We start from the raw sequence: 16,815 nt of genomic DNA, 5'->3' as shown, positions 1-16,815 counted from the left end.
AGATAAAACAGCTGGGAGAGAGTAATATTAAATACACTGGGTGAAAGAATAAAAATCCAAGAAGATCTCAAAAGGCAGAGAAAATGAGCTGAATCAAAAGAGTTTTTTTTTTTTTTTTTTTTTTTTTTTTTTTTTTTTTTTTTTGAGACGGGGTCTTGCTCTGTCACCCAAGCTACAGTGCAGTAGCAAGAACACGGCTCTCTGCAGACTTGACCTCCCAGGCCCAAACGATCCTCCCACCTCAGCATCCCCAGTAGCTGGGATCACAGGCATGCCCAGCTATGCCTAGCTGATTTAAAATTTTTTTTTCTGTACAGATGGGGTCTCCTTCTGTTGCCCAGGCTGGTCCTGAACTCCTGGGCTCAAGTGATTCTCCTGCCTCAGCCTCCCAAAGTGCTGAGATTACAAGTGAGCCACCACACACAGCCAAGGTTAAATTTAATGAAATGAATACGAATTCCTATATTGTGAGTTTCAATAACCAAACTCTGAAAGCTCTTGTGGCCAGGCACATTGGCTCATGCCTATAATCCCAGCACTTTGAGGCGGGCGGATCATGAGGTCAGGAGATGGAGACCATCCTGGCTAACACGGTGAAACCCTATCTCTACTAAAAATACAAAAAAAAAAATTAGCCAGGCTTGGTGGCGGGCACCTGTAGTCCCAGCTACTCAGGAGGCTGAGGCAGGAGAATGGCGTGAACCCGGGAGGCAGAGCTTGAAGTTAGTCGAGATCACGCCACTGTGCTCCAACCTGGGCGACAGAGCGAGACTCTGTCTCAAAAAAAAAAAAAAAAAAAAAAAAAAAGAAAGAAAGAAAGAAAAAAGAAAGCTCTTGTTTAGCATCTATGAGCAGGACTTGGCGTCTTGTTGATCATTAGCAGTGTGCTATGGCCGGGATAAAAGCTACCTCTGCCCTTAGCTGGGGTACTGTGTGTGGTTCTTGGGGCCACCCTTGCTGGCAAAGGTGTGGAGAAGTGGCTTCACAGTCACTGCTTGTGAGTGTCAAATTGTACTACTTTTCTGAAAGGGAATTTGAAAATACTTATTAAAAGCCTTAAAGATGTACACACCTTTTGACTCCCCAAAAGCACTTCTACGAATCTATCTTTGTGAAACAGTCATGGGTGAATGAAAATATTTGGCCTGTTTTCACACCTTTGTTTAAAATGATCAAAATTAGGAACAATCTCAATATCAAAAAAAAGTTACTGAATAATAAATAAGTTGGCTTGTAAAGTAGTTGCTGGAAGCCTCCATACAATGGAGAGACTAAAATATTTAATGCAATAGAAAAGTTGCAAGTTGCTTTGGTAGGTGAAACAGCAGTATGTTCAGTGTTCCCATTCTTGGTAAAAATGGATTTTTAATTTTAAAAAACATGGGGTTTTCCACATATATTATCTATTTAATCCTCAAAACAGCCCCGAGAGAAGATATCTTTAATTCCATCTCATAGCTTTGGAAGCCAAATCTCAGAGAAGGTAAAGAAGCCAGAGCTCTCTTCACTGAGAAGAGGCTGGGAGAGGCAGGCCTGACACCCACTGAGAACACTTCCCAAGCCTGAGATGTGCCTTCCTCACTACTTTGGGGAGCTGTCATAACTTCTCCATGTTTGGTGTTTTTGCTTCAGTCTGTCTGTCCAGAGCTGTTGGCAGCAAGCACCCTAAAACAAAAGGGTCTGTGTTCTTTTCTCTCTATGAAATGGAGTCCCTCCTGTGCCAGGGCCACGTCTAGATTTACTTTTTACAGCCCCAGCACCTAAGTGGGTGTTTAACACATAGGCGGTGCTATGGTTGGAATGTTTGTGCCCTTCAAAATTCATGTTGAAATTTCATTACCAATTTTAGCAGCAGGGTTCTGCCCTCTTGAATGGACTAATGTCCTTCTCAGGAATGGGTTTTTTATAAAAGGGCGAATTTGGTCCCTTCTCGCTCTCTCTTGCCCTTCTGCCACGTGAGGGCACAGCAACAAGGCGCCATCTTGGAAGCAGACTCTGGGCTCTCACCAGACAGACACTGAATCTGCTGGTGCCTTGATCTTGGACGTCCCAGCCTCCAGAACTTTGAGAAATAAATTTCCATAGTTTATAAATAACCCAGTCTTATATATTCTGTGGTAGCAACAAACATGGATTAAGACAGTAGGTGTTCAATAAATATTGGATGACAGTGTTGCCATCTGAGTGGCCCCTCCCAGACCTGGTGTGCTCTGCCACTGGGATACCTGAGTCCCCACAGTCCAGCCTCATGATGGTTCCGTCACAAGGGCCTGACTTAGAATCACATGGGCAGTTTTCTCTCCAAGCTGGCCAGTGAACAGCAGTGCTGCCCTGTTCTAGCAGGTGGTCCACCTTGAGGGGAAAGCAACCTCCAAAGCGAGGAAGTAGCAAAAGAGGCAAAGCTGTGCTCCGAGACTGTCTCCCTCTGGGGTCCCTCAGCGTCCCTCTCTCCTGTGTGACTTACAGTTCAAGCCTGTCTGGGTTTTCAATGAGCCCTTTTGTCTCCCTCCCCAAACTCACTCCAGCGTTTCCCACACACACAAAGAGGCAGAGCCTGGAATTTTGTTTCCAGTGCAGAGCAGCAGCTGAGACAAGCCACAAGGCGACTTGAAGCTGTCAGCAACGCTGTTCTGCAGCACTTCGGGTGGCTTGGAGTTTACTGCTTTGAAGGCAAAACCCAATGTGAAGCGAGGGCGGGGAAGGCAGAGGGAAGGCAGGGGGAGGGCTGGTGGAGTCGAGCCTCCGAAGGGCCCCGTGCTGCTCTGAGAAGAAGGTGTCCACCCTGGAGCCAGATTCCTGTACTGTCTCTGCCAGGAGAAATTCTAAACTTTCCTGAGCTGCTTTCTGGTAATTTGTGGCTAGACTCGAGCATGTCAGCTGAACCAGAGCCAAAGTCACTGTGGTTTCCTGGGGTCACAACCGCTTCATGCTTGGCGGGGAGCAGAGAGTTGCTCTGGTTCCTTCAGCACGAATGACATCTGGGCTTCATTGAAGCTCTCACTGACTCAAGAACAAAGCTTTTATTCCCTTTGCCCCGAAGGTGGCCAGAAACCAAAGACATAATGAGTGCAAGTCATTTGCTCACTCACCCGTCTCCCTGGCCACCCCAAACACGATGTGAGGGCAGAGCTGTTAATATCCACCCACCCCAGTACCTAGAAGGAGACAAGTTTGGCTCTAGAAATCTTCTCACTGCTCCTTCCTTTACCCTCTTCTCCCTCCTGGTTCCCGCTTCCCACAGCCCAGTCCCTTTGTCCTTCCCTGGGCCCTAGTTTCTCCACTAGAACATGGAAATGATAGTATCTATCTCACAAGATGACGGAATGGAAATGAAGGTGCCGTAGACATTGTAAATGTAGGCAAATTCCAGCCTGTTTCTATATGGTCTATATCTCAGGATGGTTTTTCCTTTCTTTTTTTTTTTAAATACTGGGCCTCACTCTGTCACCTAGGCATTGAGTCCAGTGGCACCATCAAGCTCACTGCAGGCTTGAACTCCTGAGCTCAAGGATCCTTTCTCCTCGTCCTAGGAGCTGGGATGACAGGCGTGTGGCTGGCATGGTCACTACATTCTGCTAAGTTCAATTTTTTTTTTTTTTAGAAACAGGGTCTTGCTATGTTGCCCAGGCTGGTCTCAAACTCTTGGCCTCAAGTCGTCCTCCTGCCTTGGCATCCCAAAGTATTGGGATTACAGGTATAAACACTGCACCTGGCCCTACATTTTCAAATGGTTGAGAAAAAAACAAAAGAAAAAATATTTCATGACCTGTGGAAATTATATGACATTCAAATCTCAGAGTCTAATAAATAAAGTCTTACTGAAGCACAGCCACACCCATTCACTTACATATTATCTATGGCTGCTTTTGTTACAATGGTAGAATTGTGTACTTGTGACAGAGACCTTCAGGCTCCTAAAGCCTAAAATATTTACTTTCTGGGCCTCATCAATCCCTGTCGTCAAAGGCTGCAAAGAATAATAATTCTTATTAATCTCTCTTACTCTTCTCCATCAAAACTTGCTCCCAGGATGAAGCCTGTCGTATTGAAAGGAATTGAATGATCCATTTCACACATCAATGACTACTGAAAGTTGAATTTATGTCAGTTCTCAAAGACATTTTCATTTTGACAGAAAGTGTTAGGCCTAAAAAGAGGGCCTCTGTGATAATGAGATTTCAAACAATAGCTGGGGACAGGTTTTTGGGTGAGGGCTTCAAGTGACATGTAAGCAGCTGCGTCTCTGCCTTTTATTATTTGCCTACACATATCTACAAACCATCAGAAACCCTGGCGGAGAGAAATCATCTATGAAAAACACTGCCATGGTGGAAAATTCTAGCAGCACCTCTAATTGTGGTATCTTCACGAGGTTCATATATATACGTGAGTTCAGCGAAAAACAACTCTGTTGAGTAATATTTTGGATCCTCCAGAATCTGTCGCGGGTGCCTTCTCTTTTGGCTCTTACCTGGCCTTCCATTCACTCCCCTGGTTCTGCTCCTGTCCGGACCCCTCTCTTGAGCTCTAGGCCTGCACAGCCTGCTGTGCATCTCCCCCACCAACCCCCCCACCCCGGCACCCCAACTCCACACCTCCAGGACTGCTCTCCTCATCACCAGCCTCTGCCTGGAGCTGCCCTCACAGACTCACACCACCCACCCTGAGCCCACACCCAATGCCCTGGTGCCGCCCTCTTCCCTCTCAACCTATCACCAGCCCTTCTTACTTCTACCTCCACGGCACCCATGCCACCAGCTCAGGACCACCGCATGCTGCAGTTGTGCTCTTGCCCTGTTGCAGTCCACTCTCCTCACAGCTGCCAAAGCAGCCCCTTCAACAGATACCCTCCAGATTAAAACCCTTCCATGGCTCCCCATAGCCTGATCCTTTAGAGTCTAAAGCCCTTGTAATCCAGCCCTGTTGACCCCTTGATTTTAGTTTTACCTGATTCTTGCCTTGCCATCTAAATTGAGTGGAGTTGAGCCACTTGAGTCCCAAAGACCATGCTCACTCTTTACCAGGACTATCTTACTTCAGGACCAAGCTCAGGCACCTCTTCCTCCAGGAAGTCTTCCCTGATAACTCCTGGGCTGAGTGATGGGCTCCTCCTGGGCTTTACCCCTTTCATATACTTATTTGCTCCATGGTTCTCATCTGTCTCTTCCAGTAACTGCAGAAGCCTCTCCACTGTCCCTAAGGAGCAGGGACAGTGCCTGGCCCATAATAAGTGCTCAGTAAATGTTGGCAGAATGAACAAGGGGAAAGAGGAAAGATATCTTGCCCCAAGTTCATTATGTCACACGGCCCATCCCCTTTTCTCAGGCCTGGCATGTAGGATCTTACTGTTCTTTGCAGTTTCTCCAGCACCCATCCATCTCTGTCACAGGAAGCTCTGCCTCTTTTCAGCCGAAGGGTTAGTATGAGAGTCCAAACCACATTCAGGTAATCAAAGTGAGCACTTAGAGCCTCCCTGTACAAAGTGTGGTCCCAGACCAGCAGCCTCAGCATCGCCTGGGAGCTTGTTAGGAATCCCAAGTATCAGGCCACATCTCGGCCTACTGGAATCAGAATCAGGGGTGGGGCATAGGGCAATCTATGTTTTAACAAGCCCTCCAGGTGATTCTTCAAGTTTGAGAACTCAGGGCAGGGCCCTGACAGCCTTGAGCTGAGTGCTGTATATATGCATTCTCTCATTTAATCCTCACACCATCGCCAAGTAGATATTGTTATTCTTGCCCCCATTTTACAGGTGAGGAAGCTGAGGTCACCCAGTAACTTGGTTAGCCTGGCAGTCTGCCTTCAAGTCCTGCACCACCACACCCAGCCTGCCTCATCTGTGAAGAGATGCTAGTGAGTTCTGATGCCAAACGTGGAAGTGGCCCCTTAATCTCATCTTCCTCTTAATTCTTTTTTTTTTTTTTTTTTTTTTTTTGAGGCGGAGTCTCGCTCTGTCGCCCGGACTGGAGTGCAGTGGCCAGATCTCAGCTCACTGCAAGCTCCGCCTCCCGGGTTCACGCCATTCTCCTGCCTCAGCCTCCCGAGTAGCTGGGACTACAGGCGCCCGCCACCTCGCCCGGCTAGTTTTTGTATTTTTTTTAGTAGAGACGGGGTTTCACCGTGTTAGCCAGGACGGTCTCGATCTCCTGACCTCGTGATCCGCCCGTCTCGGCCTCCCAAAGTGCTGGGATCACAGGCTTGAGCCACCGCGCCCGGCCCCTCTTAATTCTTTGTGCACGTGTGTCTGTGTGTGTTGGGTGGGTTGGGGAGTAATGACATCTGCAAATGGGTTACAGTTGGGTGTGAGTCTTTTGAATGAGTGGCTGAATGTCTTTAGGACTCAATGTCCTCATCAGAGGAGGAGAATGAACTAGATGGGCCCCAAGGTCCTTCTACCCCAAAACCTCATGATGCCACAGGGCCAGTGGAATTTTCCCCATCCCCCAATGATCCTAGAGCCTTCAAGAACTGCAAAAACCCTCCATTCTCCTCAGCCAAGCACAAATCAGAGGACAGAGACCCAGGGGATCTGAAGAAAATACCCTCCCATTCCCACCACAGACATTTCATGGACTAAACAGCTCACAGACACCAGGACCACTGTTGGCTTTGACTCAAGTATTCTGAAAAGAAGCTGCTTTTCTGCAAAGTATATGATCCCCTAAAACAGCCTCCCAGACATTCTAACCCAACACAAAGGACATCAGGATGTGGACCTTCACTGACCCCGGGGAGCAGGGCTAGTAGAGACTGCAGGCATTATATCCCACCAGCCCCTTCCAAGGCAGGGAGCACGGTTCCAAGCTGCCCCTGCCCCAGGATGTCCCATGGCCAGCGATGCCTTTTCCCGGCAGGCTGCAGTATGTTCGCAGGTGCCGCTTCCCACCAAGTGCCCTGGCGTGTGATCCAGGCCAGCGCCACAGAAGTCAGGCCAATCTAGAGGCACCTCCCGCACCCAGGAGGCCAGGCAGCCCCTGGAAAGGAAGAGGTGGCAAAAGCCGTACAGTACTCACCGAGGGTATGAGAGGTTCTTCTCCCAGTGACTGAGGGCTGGTGTGTCTTTGGCATGAATACCAGAGCAATATAAAACCCCAGAGGCGGATCTTCTTTAAACAAAGTCCCTAAAAAGGCCAGCTGACGGTGTGTTAGCAATATTACCATATAAGGTGTTTTTTTCAATAAATCGCCTTGGGGGTAGGGAAGGGGGGTGGGTAGAGTGAATTATCATTTGAAAAATGTATGCAAAAGGACTCAGTGGCAACAGCCCCGGTGCTGGTAGATTTGTTCCTTTTATGCTGCACTTGCATAAACAAAACTCACACCAGGCCTTATAAGCTGTCCAGAGTGAGACCAGATGCAGCTGTGCTCCTGGAGTGAGAACCATACCAAGAATGGCAGTGAGCCTCCTCCGTCCACACCTCCCTCCTCAGGGCCTGCTGCATGCCGCCCCTGGGTCTGCCTGGGACACCCAGGCAGTGTCCCCAAAATGGGTGCAATTATGCCTTGTCTGGCACAATCCTGGAACCAATGAAAGCTGGAGAGAAATGCCATCTGTACCCAGGAAAGAAATCTTGTGTGCCTTACTCACCTGCTGCACCTTGGCACAAGCTCTTAACCCTTGAGCTGAGTTCTCTGAGGGTCTCAGGACACCTTAAGCTTCATTCTCTCTTGGGTTCTTCATGGATTTCCTCTACCAGTCTCTAAATATCGAGAATTACAGACTGAGGGACCTGCTTCAGGGTTGAGGCACACCTAACAAGACTCCTGGCCTGTAGGATTTTCCACAGTCCTGTGATTCTTGAGCTTCTTCTTCTTTTTTTTTTTTTTCTTTTTTCTTTTTTGAGACAGAGTCTTGCCCTGTCTCCTAGGCTGGAGTGCAATGGCACAATCTTGGCTCACTGCAACCTCCGCCTCCCGGGTTCAAACGATTCTCCTGCCTCAGCCTCCTGAGTAGCTGGGACTACAGGCACCTGCCACCACACCCAGCTAATTTTTGTATTTTTAGTAGAGACAGGATTTCACCATGTTGGCCAGGCTGGTCTCGAACTCCTGACCTTGTGATCTGACTGCCTTGGCCTACAGGTGTGAGCCACTGTACCTGGCCTTCTTCTTCTTCTTCTTTTTTTAAATTAGACAGAGTTTCGCTCTTGAACTCCTGGATTCAAACAATCCCTCCTCCTTGGTCTCCCAAAGTGCTGGGATTACAGGCATGAGCCACCATGGCTGGCTGGTTCTTGCTCTTCTTTGTGTAATTCATGTACTCTCCCTAGGTAGCTTGTTCATTTCCCACATTAATCAGCTACCAGCTCTGTGGTATGACTTTCAACTCCACATTCTCATGGTCCCCCTCCCTCACCCTGATCCAGACTAAAATGATCAATTGCCTATTGGACATCCCAATCCAGATGACTCTCCAGCTCTTCAAACTCATCCTGTCTAAAACTGAGCCCTTCTTCCCTACCCTCAAAGCTGCTGTGCCTCCTGCATTGCCAACTTCCAAGTCCATCCCCTCAGCCCTTCAAGCTAGAAGCCAGTCAGTCTAGAGCCCTCTGTCTCCCTCGTGCTCCCACAACCACCTGGTCACCACAGCCTGGTGCTCCTCCCATCAGAAATGCCCCTCAGCTCTTGTCCTCCCTCCATCCCTGCTGGCCTGTGTTGCCTCAGGCTCCAGTCCTACCTGGCCTAGAGTAGGGCACAGTTTCCTGACTGGCCTCTCTGACTCTGCTCTGTCATCAACACAGAGATTCCCAAAGCATGAGGACCACTAGAGTGCAGCGGCAGTGTGACATGGGAATGTGCTCACAATGCAGGTTCTCAGGCACCATCTAGCCCTATTGAAACAGAAACTCGGGGAGTGGGCCTCAGCCACCTGTGTCTCTCAAACTTTCACCACCCGGTGCCCAGGATACCCCCGCTTCAATAGAAGAAGTATGCATTGCATCCCTGCTAAGTGCATAGGGACTTCCAGGTGGTTTTGGGTGGCCTGGTGCAATGGCTTGGTGCAGGTCTCGCTTCCTCATTAACTGAAAATTGAGGCAGGAGAAGGTGTGAATAAGGAATGTCCTCTGCTGAGACAGCCCAGAGGGAAGATTTAAAAAAGCTTTCCATGAGGACCTGCAGTTGTTCCCTGTCGACAAGAAACACTGTTGTGATTGTGAGATTCACTCACTCATCGTTTGATCACTGGCCTACGTGTTTAGTGCCTAAGTCTAAATTCCAGGCCCTGTGGGAAGCTTCCTGAGCCTTTCAAGTTCCTAGAAAAACCCTCACTAGGGATTCCAGAGGGAAGAAGGCTCCCTTTCCGGAGCTGCGCTGCATACAAGGTGTCAGTGGATGAGGTGTGAGCTGTTCCAGCATGGACAGAGTGCTCGCAGTCCCAACTGGCTGAGGAAGGTAGCTCAACGCTAAGTGACAGGGTCATAAGCTCCCACTCTGATTCTCTCTTCTTGTGTGGGAATGACGCCAGGGCAGGAACAGGGTGCCAATCTCCCTTGACCTGATCATGGTCTAGAGGGGGCATCCTTTTCCTTCTCAGAGTAAGAGTTGCTTCACAGAGTGAGCTTTCTTCTAATCACTCAGCACCATGGTCAGGGTGCAGGTGGGGACACCTTGCCCTTACGGATATTCACCTCTTAGTTGGCACAGTCAGCCGATAGACAATGAAAAGCCTATAACAAAGGCACTGGTTGTGATCTAGGCTCCAAACAGCCCAGAGACCAGAAAGCAGGGACTAACTGAATAAACTGAAGCTCTGAGGAAATGCTTAGGGAGAGATCAGAAGGTGGGGGAGGTTACGCCAGGTACTCGATTTTTTTATATTTAAAATGTTTTTCTGGTTTCAAAAATTCAATGCAAAATTTCAAAAAATATAAAAATGTGTATTTTAGAAAGCAAATGCTCCCTATAATCCCACTTAGACCTAAGCCAGAGAAGCCCACTGTTAACAGCAATAGGATACCTATTTAAAAAATATTTTTTCCAGATTTTTTCTAACATTTTAATATTATTTTACAAAAATGGGATTATGTCATTGCATATGTTTTTACAACTGTTCTGAAACTTGTCATGTTCTCTTAATAATACTCTCGGATGTCTTTCAAAATCAGTTCATGTAATTTTTTAAACTCTAACATCATTTTACATAGTAGGATATACCATAAATTATTTGACCAATATTCTACTGATGGGCTCTTGGGTCATTTCCAGTGTTTTTACTCATGCCAACATTGCTAACATTAATAAAAGTTTGTATATGTGCCTTTGTGCACATGTGGGAGTATTTTCATATGGTAAATTTGTTAAAGTGGAATTCTTTGATTAAGTAAGCACATGTGAAATATTGATGGAACCTGCCAAGTTGTCTTAAAAAAATTTGTACTAGTTTATACTCCTGCCGGGAGAGTATGAGGCCACCTCCCTCTTCATGTTATTAGACAATTAGCATTAATATGGTTTTTTTTTTCAGTACATTACATTTGTTTATTACATTTAGAAACATGTCAGTTTTCATATGACTGGCCACCTTAGAACTATTTGTTTTCTTCCCTAATTACAAAAGTAATATATGCAATGGTTAAAAAAAAAGAGGAAAATATATGAACTAGGTGTTCTAATCTTCAGTTGTTTCCTTGAGTGGGCAATTGTCCAAATGAGCCACTCTGCTCATCTGGCTCTCCTTGTGTCCAGATGAACCATGTGGATCATTGGCAATTACTCATCTTTTAAATGTTTCCTGATCAGGAAGGAGAAACTTAGTATCTTCTTGTTTTAAAATTATTATTATTATTATTGAGACAGGGTCTTGCTGTGTTGCCCAGGCTGGAGTGCAGTGGTGCAATCACATCTTACTGGAGCCTTGACATCCTGGGCTTAGGTGATTCTCCTGCTTCAGCCTCCATAGTAGCTGGGATTACAGGCGTGTACCACCCTGCCCAACTATTTTATTTTTACTTTTATTTTTTGTAGAGACGAGGTTTCACCATGTTGCCCAGGTTGGTCTCGAACTCCTGGCCTCAAACGATCCAACGGCCTCAGCCTCCCAGAGTGTTGGAATTACAGCATGAGCCACCGCACCCAGCCTAAAATGAAAATGTAAAATTATACGGTAACTAATGAGAACGAATACGTTTGGCTTATAATAACTTTTCTTTTCTCTTCTTTTTTTTTTGTTTTTTGAGACAGAGTCTCCCTCTGTCACCCAGGCTGGAGTGCAGTGGTGTGATCTTGGCTCACTGCAACCTCTCTGCCTCCTGGGTTCAAGCGATTCTCATGCCTCAGCCTCCCTAATAGCTGGGATTACAGGTGTGCATCACCACGCCTGGCTAATTTTTGTGTTTTTTAGTAGAGACAGAGTTTCACCCTATTGGCCAGGCTGGTCTGGAACTCCTGATCTCAGGTGATCCACCTGCCTCAGCCCCCCTGAAGTGCTAGAATTACAGGCATAAGCCACTGTGCCCAGCCTAACTTTTTTTTTTTTTTTAATTTGTCTTTCTCTGAAAATGGCTGGTTGCTGTTTATTTATTTATTTTTTCCTATTGGATTGTTCACTTTTATCTTCTTGAGTTATGAGAGATCTTTGTATATCAGTGATATTATTAGCCTTTTGCCTAACACAAGTGTTAAAAATATTTTCCCCCCAGTTTAAACATTTGCCTTTCGATTTTGTCTGGTAGTATTTACCTTACTAAAGTTTAATCAAATGTCTTTCCTGTTTAGTGTCTGTTTTATAGCATCCTTAGGAAGGCTGAGCACTTCTTTTTATACATTTTAACTTTTAAAAAATTGTAATTGTGGAAAACACATATAATATAAAATTTACAATACTAACCATTTAAAAATGTGTGGTTCTGTACTTTTTTTTTTTTTTTCTTTTTTTTGAGATGGTGTTTCACTCTCGCTGTCCAGGTTGGAGTGCAATGGCATGATCTTGGCTCACTGCAACCTTTGCCTCCCAGGTTCAAGCGATTCTTCTGCCTCAGCCTCCTGAGTAGCTGGGACTACAGGCACCTGCCACCACGCCCAGCTAATTTTTGTATTTTAGTAGAGACAGGGTTTCACCGTGTTGGCCAGGCTGGTCTCAAATTCCTGACCCCAGGTGATCCATCTGCCTCTATCTCCCAAAGTGCTGGGATTACAGGTGTGAACCACTGTGCCCGGTGGTCTTGTACTATTAAGCATATTCACATTGTTATACAACCAGTCTCCAGAACTTTTCTATCTTGCAAAACTGAAACTGTATCCATTAAACAACTCCTCACTTTGCCCTCCCCCAGCCCCTGGCAACTGCTCTTCTGCTTTCTGTCTCTGAATCTGACAACTCTGAGTACCTTATAAAAGTGGAGTCACACAGTGTTTGCCCTCAAGGTTCATCCATGCTATAGTATGAGTCAAAATTTCCTTGCTTTGTATTTATGTAATTTTGTTTTTCAGAGACAAGGTCTTACTTTGTCACCCAGCCTGGTGTGCAGTGGTGTGATCATAGCTCACTGCAGCCTCAAACTCCTTGGCTTGAGCAATGCTCCTGCCTCAACCTCCTAAACAGCTAGGACTATAGGCATGTTCCACCATACCCAGCTAATTTTTTAAAAATTTTAATTTTTGTAGAGGCGGTGGGAGGGGGGGTCTCAATATGTTGCCTAGGCTGGTCTTGAACTCCTGGCTTCAAGTGATCCTCCCACCTGTGTCTCCCAAAGTGCAGGGATTACAGGCATGAGCCAATGTGTGGCCTCCTTCCTTTTTAAAGCTGAGTAATATTTCATTGTATCTATATAACACATTCTGTTTATTCATTCATTTATTGAGTGACACTCGAAGTCCTTTCACTTCTTGGGTGTTGTGAATAATGCCACTATGAACATGGATGTACAAATAGCTCTTTGAGACCCTGCTTTTACTTCTTTTGGGTATCCACCCAGATACAGAATTGCTAGACCATCTGGTAATTTTCTTTTTACTTTTTTGATGAAGTGCGAAATGGTTTTCTATAGGGACCACATAATTTTCCATTTCCACCAACAATGGTGCACAATGATTCCGATTTCTCCACATCCTTGCCAACACTTTGTTATGTTCAGGGTTGTTTTTTATTTTTTTAAAGTAGCCATCCTAATGGGTGGCTACTTTAAAAACATTGTATGTGAGCATGTTTTAATTAAACAGACTTTTTTTTTTTTTTTTTTTTTTGAGATAGAGTCTCTCTCTGTTGCCAGGCTGGAGTGCAATGGTGTGATCTCAGCTCACTGCAACCTCCACCTCCCGGGTTCAAGCGATTCTCCTGCCTCAGCCTCCTCAGTAGCTGGGACTGCAGGCGCATGCCACCCTGCTAATTCTTGTGTTTTTAGTAGAGATAGGGTTTCACCATGTTGTCCAGGATGATCTCAATCTGTTGACCTCATGATCCACCTGCCTCGGCCTCCCAAAGTGCTGGGATTACGGGCGTGAGCCACTGCGCCCAGCCCAGACTATTTTTTTTTAGAGTAGTTTTAGGTTCACAGAAACATTGAACAGAAAGTACAGAGGGTTTCCATTACGCCCAACACCAACACACTCTCAGCTTCCTCCACTATCAAAGTCCTACACCAAAACAGTTCATTTGTTACAACCAGTGAACCTACACTGACACATCATTATCACCCAAAGTTCACAGTTTGCATTAGGATTTGCTCTTGGTGTTGTGCATTCAATGGATTTTGACAAATGTATAATGCCATGTATCCACCCTTACACTGTAGTGTCATACAGAGCAATTTCACTGACCATTATTCATCCTTTCCTCCCCACAACCACTGGCAACCATTGATCTTTTTACTGTCTCCATAGTTTTGCCTTTTCCAGAATGCCATATAATTGAAATCGTACAGTATGTGGCCTTTTTAAGGTAGACTTTTTACTTAGCAATAGGGATTTAAGTTATCTCCATGTCTTTTTATGGTTTGATATTTTATTTCTTTTTACTGCTGAATGATGTTTCATTGTTTGGATGTACTACAGTTTACATATCCACTCACCTACTCAGGGACATCTTAGTTGCCTCCAAGTTTTGGCAGTTATGAATAAAGTTGCTCTAAACATCCTTTTGGGCTGGGTGCAGTGGCTCACAGCTGTAATCCCAGCACTTTGGGAGGCTGAGGCAAGCAGATCACCTGAGATCAGGAGTTTGAGACCACCCTGGCCAACATGGCAAAACCCCATCTCTACTAAAAATACAAAATTAGCTAGGTGTGGTGACACATGCTTGTAGTCCTAGCTACTCAGGGGGCTGAGGCAGAAGAATCGCTTGAATCTGGGAGGCAGAGGTTGCCATGAGCCCAGATCACACCAATGCACTCCAGCCTGGGTGACAAAGACAGACTCTGTCTCGAAAAAAAAGTCCTTTTGCAAGTTTCTGTGTTAGCATAAGTTCTCAACTCATTTGGGTAAATACCAAGGAGTGCAATTGCAAGATCTTCTGGTAAGAATATGTTTAGTTTTGTAAGAAACTTCCAAATTACCTTTCAAAGTAGCTGTACCATTTGGCATTCCCACCAGCAAGGAGTGAGAATTCCTGTTGCCCCACATCCTCATGGTTTTGATTTGCATTTGAGCCTTTCAATATAACAACATTTTTTTCCCACTTGACAGTCATTGATTTTTAATTTCTTCAAGGGAAGAAAATAGCAAATATTTATTCAGAAACTTTTATTTATTTATTTATTTATTTTTTTGAGACGGAGTCTCGCTCTGCGGCCCAGGCTGGAGTGCAGTGGCTGGATCTCAGCTCACTGCAAGCTCCGCCTCCCGGGTTTACGCCATTCTCCTGCCTCAGCCTCCGGAGTAGCTGGGACTACAGGCGCCCGCCACCTCGCCCGGCTAGTTTTTGTATTTTTAGTAGAGACGGGGTTTCACCGTGTTAGCCAGGATGGTCTCGATCTCCTGACCTCGTGATCCGCCCGTCTCGGCCTCCCAAAGTGCTGGGATTACAGGCTTGAGCCACCGCGCCCGGCCTCAGAAACTTTTAAAAATAAACGTTTGTCATTTTACTTTTGCCAAAATAAAAATTATTTTCATATGATCTAAAAAGAATACTCATTCAAAAAACTTCAGGAATAAGACAAACAAAGTAGAAAAAATTCCCACCATCGTGAGAGCCACTTTGAACTTAAATCTTTCCAGACATTTTCAAGATATATACACATTTAGAAAAATGGTATCAGGGCCAGTGGCTCATGCCTGTAATCCCAGCACTTTGGGAGACTGAGGTGGGAGGATTGCTTGAGGCCAGGAGTTCAAGACCAGCCTGGGCAAAATAGTGAGACCCTGTCTCTACAAAAAAAAAATAAATAAATCAAAATTAGTTGGGTGTAGTGGTGTGGATCTGTAGTCCCAGTTACCTGGGAGGCTGAGGCAGGAGGAGCCTTTGAGCCCAGGAGTTCAAGCCTGCAGTGAGATATGATTGTGCCACTGCACTCCAGCCTGGGCCTCCCAAATTGCTGGGATTACAGGTATGAGCCACTGTGCCCGGCCTCTTATCTGCTTTTTATTTCAACTGTTCTAGTGTTAAGCTGTACTGGTGATAGCCTTCTCTCATTGACCACTCCAGGCCATCTCCTTTAGGGACCCCTGACCACACAAATACTTGTTTAAAGTTCCTCCATTTACTTCTCATATCAATAAAGAAAAACGAAGACCTCTAGTTGATAATGTTAAATTCAATCTTTAGCTTTCTCTTCAATCCATGACTGACTAAAAGTTTTGTTTCTGAGGATGATTTTCATCTGGATAAAAAACAAACTTCTTGGTCATTAGAGAAATGCAAGTCAAAACCACAATGAGATACCATCTCACGCCTGGTAGAATGGTGATCATTAAAAAGTCAGGAAACAACAGATGCTGGCAAGGATGTGGAGAAATAGGGACACTTTTACACTGTTGGTGGGAATGTAAATTAGTTCAACCATTGTGGAAGACAGTGTGGTGATTCCTCAAGGATCTACAACCAGAGATACCATTCGACCCAGCCATCCCATTACTGGGTATATACCCAAAGGATTATATATCATTCTACTATAAAGACACATGCACATGTATGCTTATTGTGGCACTATTCACAATAGCAAAGACATGGAACCAACCCAAATGCCCATCAATGATCGACTGGGTAAAGAAAATATGCCACATATCCACTGTGGAATATTATGCAGCCATAAAAAAAAGAATGAGTTCATGTCCTTTGCAGGGACATGGATGAAGCTGGAAACCATCATCCTCAGCAAACTAACAGAGGAACAGAAAACCAAACACTGCATGTTCTCACTCATAAGTGGGAGTTGAACAATAAGAACACATGGACACAGGAAGGGGAACATTACACACGAAGGCCTGTTGGGAGGTGGGGGACAAGGGGAGGGAGAGCATTAGGACAAATACCTAATGCATGTGGGGCTTAAAACCTAGATGACAAGTTGATAGATACAGCAAACCACTATGGCATGTGTATACCTATGTGACAAACCTGCACGATCTGCACGTTATCCCAGAACTTATAAGGTAAAAACAAACAAAAAACTTCCCAATAGCTATGGTTGTCCCTAAAATGAATCCCAAGGTAAACAAGAAGGCAGCAAATGTGGTGAATCCAGGCGGAACAACTGAAAGAGGATCTCTCCAGGCTGCACTTGTATCAGTGTTTAGTGTGTTCCCTCCAAAGAAGAGCCGATTACAAAGCTGTGTGTACACAGTCAAAATGAAAATGAAAGCAGCATGGATACAAGCCAGAGGTGCTAAAAGGAGGAACAGAGTGAACGAAGCATGATTTTGGTAACCGTAATAGTTGTGAAT

At 45.4% G+C, this 16,815-nt stretch overlaps 1 protein-coding gene and 1 pseudogene across 1 annotated transcript in view; both read right to left on the bottom strand.

The window, feature by feature from the left end:
• The window catches only part of ACTG2 (actin gamma 2, smooth muscle), a 27,156-nt gene extending 20,063 nt beyond the window's left edge, over nucleotides 1–7,093 (bottom strand). Inside the window, exon 1 of the mRNA XM_010381726.2 lies at nucleotides 7,014–7,093. The gene's annotated coding sequence lies outside the window, so the exon portion shown is untranslated. The remainder of the gene's footprint in view (nucleotides 1–7,013) is intronic.
• LOC104676850 lies at nucleotides 2,617–16,815 on the bottom strand (annotated as a pseudogene).

The sequence above is a fragment of the Rhinopithecus roxellana genome, chromosome 17 (genome assembly GCF_007565055.1).
Source record: "Rhinopithecus roxellana isolate Shanxi Qingling chromosome 17, ASM756505v1, whole genome shotgun sequence".
In the NCBI taxonomy this organism is placed as follows: domain Eukaryota; kingdom Metazoa; phylum Chordata; class Mammalia; order Primates; family Cercopithecidae; genus Rhinopithecus; species Rhinopithecus roxellana.
Note: the sequence above shows the minus strand (reverse complement) of the source record. Positions and strands in the feature narration are given on the sequence as shown.